Source organism: Pinus tabuliformis, chromosome 4_2 (assembly GCF_031772625.1).
Source record: "Pinus tabuliformis cultivar Carrire ecotype Pingquan chromosome 4_2, CPIR1, whole genome shotgun sequence".
Classification (NCBI taxonomy): Eukaryota; Viridiplantae; Streptophyta; class Pinopsida; order Pinales; family Pinaceae; genus Pinus; species Pinus tabuliformis.
This window is the reverse complement of record NC_142304.1, coordinates 492,176,226-492,182,366: the sequence shown is the minus strand read 5'-3', so window position 1 is coordinate 492,182,366 and position 6,141 is coordinate 492,176,226.

Sequence of the window (6,141 nt, the reverse complement as noted above, 5' to 3'; positions counted from 1 at the left end):
TCATACGTTGGATAGGCAGATGGTTCCAGCCGTCACAAATGGCACATTGCATCAGTTGCTTGGGTTCTTTACACACATGAGTTGGAACTATTTAGTTCGGGGGGGTCTTCCTTGGTTATGCCACCAATAATATTATTGATTATATTTTGGTCATCGAACTCCTTACTGGGGATTCATCTCTCGACATCTCCAATCTAGTGGTCAGGTTAGACTCTCAGCTTGTTGTTATGCATTTGACTAATCATTATCACATTCACAATCCTATCTTGTTATGTTACTTTTTAAGGGTACGACTTTTGGAATGTCAGTTCAAATCTCTTACTTATGAACACATTCCAAGAGAATCTAATGCATTAGCTGATTCATTGGAAAATTATGTATTAGATTGGCATATGTCACATTCCTTATAGTTACATGCATGAGTGTACAATTTTTCATTATAAAATTTACATAAAACACAAACACATACACCATCAAAATTGCTAAAAAATATTTGTGTGTGTATATATATATATATATATATATATATATATATATATATATATATATATATATTGTTTCCAGTCTTTTTACATCAAAAATTCCCAAAACTTGGGTGTTTTATACAAAAATGGCTTTTCTAAGCCTCGATCTAACACCCGATGGCCATAATATACTCATGTTGAGCCTGCTGCTCATGGTAACATATCACCACTCTAGCTAAACTCCTCAAAGGCACCAAAAACCGCTTTGGTACTCCCATTGTGTGTCGATGCATATAGATCAGTATCTCTCTCATGGGAAGAGGCGACACACCCATGCTCAATCATTTGAGGTTCTTAGCAACCTTGCGCAGACTCTTTGTATCACCTCACTCTTCGGTGGCCATCGCGACCCCTATTGTTGCTCCAGCCCCAGGTAGCTGATCACCCTGCCTGGCATGACGGGGCATACTCGTAGGAAAAACCGGTGTGAAATATTTGTCAAGCCAAGCTTCATGTCAGAAATTTTCACCCATAACAAAAAAAATGCATAAACTTCAAATGACAAAAACTACTTTTATCCATGATCCATCCACTTACCTAGTGGCCCCCACTGAGTGCTAGGTGGAAATATGAGTTCCAAATCCCCCATATAGTTCATTCCGACATACGGGTAGTCCTCAATCATGGGGATCTAGCTTTTGAACCACTCAAAGCAATCATCCTCAAAGAAGTGTCTAATCGATCAGCCTCTAGTCCAGGGTGCTAAGGCTGCCAATTGATCCTGTCTGGGATCCATGTGACTAGCTATACCCAGACTCATTCAAGGCCTATACATACACCAATGAGCATAAAGGTTAGCAGATAGACCAAAGAAAGAGGTTGTGAGGGCTCATAGACATACTCTGGTTGATTGTACATAAATATAAGGCTTTCCCCACATTTGTCTTCCATGTATTCTCATATTTTATATGCCATTGATACATTTTGTATGTACTAACATTGTTTTTTCCAGGAGAATAGGAATTGATTGTCTTCATTGTGTGCAGGTCACGGGGAAGATTTAGGAGCAAATATCTCAAGGAGATCTTCCCAAAATTGGCTTCACCAACAAAGATTGGGTTCTTGCCATAAGAGGTAACTTCTTCACTTTTTCTATGTGACTTTGAGTGTATGGGATTGCTTTTAGCTTAGTATCACTTCTCTACACACACACATTGTTTAAGAAAGCCTTGGGAAAAGCTTGTTGAGTGTAAAGTACCTTGTCACTACAAGTGAAAATTTCCCTTAAAAACACTACAATTAAGTAACAATTTGCACACGGTGTAAATTAAATTCTATAGATTCATTTATTAGGAACATGAAAGGACAAAGAGACTTTCCACTTTCAAATAAACTACATTAGAGATGAATACTATAGGCAAAATCATGAGTTTGTTAATTTGACGAGTCAAATTTACCTAAACTACCTTAAAATCATTTTATTTTTGTTTTTAAGATTTAGAAAATTTGTTTTGAATTCTAGTTCCTCTTTACCTAAGTTCAATTCTTTCTATTAAAATAAAAAATAAAAAAATAAAAATCCATTGTCATAAAACTAAAAGAATAAACACCCTATTATGAAAAAAACATCTCAATACTTACTAAATTACTTATTAAACATTAGATTACCTACCATTAACACTAAATTAAATTACAACAACAACCACTAACTTTATTACCAAATTCATTTAAATATCATATTATTAAGGATTCATCCTAGCTAAAAAAACAAAAAACAGAGGAAAGGGATAAATATCACACATTGAGAATCACAACATCCGTACTTGACTATGTACTTCCAAATTATATTTTTCCTTATAGTTGGAAATTTGTCAGATTCAGCACTTCAATCAATAAGCATCATTGCAATTGTCCTTCACAATCTATACATGTGTGCCAAATTATATTTTTCTTTATAGTTGGAAATATTGTCGAATACTTCAATCATGTGGCAATCATCTATCCTTTCTATTCTGCTTTACCATGGAAAATATTGTCAAGATTCATTTAACTCAATGGATAAGCAATACTAGATAAGCATGTTTTTTTACTGGAAATTGTATTTTTCTTTTTGCTTTACTATTGAATCATCATAGGATGCTTCAAATACGCGGTAAGCATTGTGTCCTTTCAATTTTCTTTACAGTTGGAAATATTGTCAGATTCATCGATTCACAGTGGACCAACTATCCTTTTGTACCCCAGATTACTCCCCATTACCTAGCAGCAACGTGCCATTAGTGGGTGGCATACCTGACTCCTATGTCAATATTGGTACTAGTCTTCTGAAGAGTTCCTCTCTTTTAGTCTTTTTTCCTCTCCCACCGCCAGAGGTTCCATAGACGGTTTCAATGGTCTCTACAATTTCTAATGGCCCTACTGATCCCTGGATCCTCCTGGCCCCTTCATACCTTGATTGCTACAGAGAACAGATGCCACTACCACCACTTGAATTGGCTTACTAGGCCATTAAATTTGCATCTGATTCTTCTACTTCTTTGGTTATGACCGATGACACCACTTCCTCTCCCATCGCCTCTCCCTCTAACGATATCCTCAATGAATTCTTTCCTTTAGATGAAGCTATCCAAGAGATCATGTCCTTAGACGAGCGACCCTACGATGACTCTCATCATTGCATTTTGATATCTAATTTAGGCATGACATATTTACAAATTCTACATTTTGACCAACCTGAGATTGTTCCTTCATCTTATAGGACTATCCAAAATATGGGTTCAAAAGGTAACTTGGGTAATATTTCCAAGACTGTGCTCATTGATATCTTAGTTAAAACAAGTATCGTGCAAAATATTCAGATTGGAGCTAACTACAATCTCGAGGAAATTGTGTGCTTCACCTGCCTTTTTAAGGAATTATGCGATGTATTCGCTTTGACTTATGAGGAAATGCCCGGCATAGACCCTTCTATTGTTGAGCATGAGATCAAGGTTTATGACAATGTCAGGTTTGTTTAGTAAATAATTTGACCTATCCACCCTCGAAAAATAACTACATTAACACTGAAGTCAAGAAACTATTACGAGCTAGTTTCATCTACCCCATTCCCTTAACTTAATGGGTGTCTAATCTAGTCACCGTAGACAAAAAACAAGGTACCATCTGTGTTTGTGTCGACTACCATGGTTTGAACATCGGATGTCCAAAAGATAACTATCCAACTTCGTTCATTGACCAAATAATCGACGATTGCGCCACTTGCGAATATTTCTCCTTCATGGATGGCTTCTCGGGATATAACCTGATTGCTATTAAACATGACAACCATCACAAAAATTCATTCATCTATCCTTGGGGCACATTTGCGTATTGTGAGCTCCCATTTAGTCTTAAGAATGTGGGTGAAACCTTCCAGAGGGCTATGGACTATGCCTTTCATGATATCAGACACATTGTTCAGGCTTACTTGGATGATCTTCTTGCCCACTCGAAGAAACACACCCAACACCTAGCTCACCTTCGAGCAATATTTCTTAGGTGTTGGCTCTATAACATCCGTTTGAATCCGCATAAGTGTGTATTATTTGTATAGTTTGGGCATCTTCATGGATTCATTGTCCCTAAACATTTTTGATATGGTTGATCCCGATAAGATAAAGGAAATTATTCAATTGCCCACACCACAGTCCATCCTTCAACTCCAAAGTTTCCAAGGGAAGACAAGCTTCTTACATTACTTGATCATTAAGTATGAAGAATTAACGAAAGGATTTATGCACATCCTCAAGAAAGGAGTACCCTACTTATGGGAAGATCAAGCTCAATGATCATTTGACGCCTTGAAAAAGGCGTTGACCTCAGCTGCATTGTTAAGTCCTCCTGAGTATACACATGACTTTCTCTTACACCTGACAGCCTCACCATCCTCCATCAGAGTGGTGTTGGTTCGTATACATGATGATCACAGTGAGAAACTGGTCTACTACCTCTCGAAAGGCCTCTTTGGGCCTGAATTACGGTATAAATGTGTAGAAAATATCATTGGTAGTTGTTTTTGTTGTCAATCGATTCCGACACTACATCCTGCTGTGTCATACTACTATCATTTCCCTCGGGAACCCCATGAGACACATTCTGTCTTGTCAAGTTATTGGAGGATAATATTCCAAATGGATTGTCATCCTCCAACAATTGGACTTGGTTTTTTCTATTTCTAAGGCCAAAAAATCCTTAGTCTTCGCTGAATTATTGTCAGACCTTCCCAGAGTCGACCCAGATTAAGTAGCTCATGATCCTATGCTCGATGAGTCTGTTTATCCGGTTGAGTCTACTAATCCTTGGTATGGAGACATTCTTGTCTACCTCCAAACACAACGTTTTCGTTCAGGTGTATCACCAAACAACTGTCATTGTATCCACCACGAGGCTAAGAACTACTTAGTGCTCAACGATACTTTATATCATTGTGGCGCTGACTCAGTTCTTCGATGTTGTCTTACTCTTACTGAGGCGGAACATGTTCTTAATGACTGCCATGTGGGGGAGTGTGGCAATCATCTTTCGGGCATGGATACTTCCCAGAAAATCTTACCGACTAGATACTACTGGCCAACTTTGTTCAAAGACTGTATTACTCTAGTCCAGGAGTGTCATCCTTGTCAAGTCTATACAAAGGAAATGTATGCCCCCCTACCCCTCTTCACTTAGTTATCTTCGTCGGTCCCTTTGCTAAATGGGGCATTGACTTCATCACTTGTAATCCCACTTCCTTTGATAGATACGATGTGGACTATTTCACGAAACGGTCTGAATCCATTCCCACTTTTCAGGTTGATGGAGAAACCATTTCTTTATTCATGTTCAATCAGGTCATCTACCATATCGGTCTACCCCACACGATTGTTACATAACATGGATCCCACTTTCAGAACCATATGATGTCTGATTTAACATCTATGTTGGGCTTTCGCCAAGATCATTCGTCCTCCTACTACCCACAGGCTAATGGCCAAGTTGAGGTCGTCAATGGAGTCCTCAAGATCATGATCCGTCAGCTAGAAGGAAATCATAAAACCTGATTGCATAGAATGTTATATTTTGCACTTTGGGCACACCGAACGTCAATAAAAATTACTACAGGCTTGAAGAAGAGTGCTTTCTCTCACTTGAACATTTGGATGAGACTCATTAGGATGTTGCACTAGCTCTTGAAGCACATAAGCGCAAAGTCAAAGATCAATACGATAAACATATCAAGCCTCGTTCTTACCAAAAGGGTGACCTCATCCTACTTTATGATCATAAACATGATCTCTTGGGGGAATGAACACTTCAACCAATATGGGTCGATCCATATGTCATTACTAAGGTTCTTTCCAAAGGCGCCTACAAACTTTAGGACTGTGATGGAATACCGCTCACTGAGCCCCGTAACAGCCTCTATCTGAAAAAGTATTTTGCCTAATGCTCTACTAGGCATCTGCTATGTAATTTTATGTATATAAATTTTGTTTCTTTTGGTGTGTTTGGATATTTTTGGATTTTAAAAATGGTTATTTGTCTCATGCACATCTCTTTTCTGCACAGATGTCCATGTCACCCTTATCATACGTTGGATACATGGATGGTGCCAGTCGTCACAAACGGCACATTGCATCAACTGCTCAGGTTCTTTACA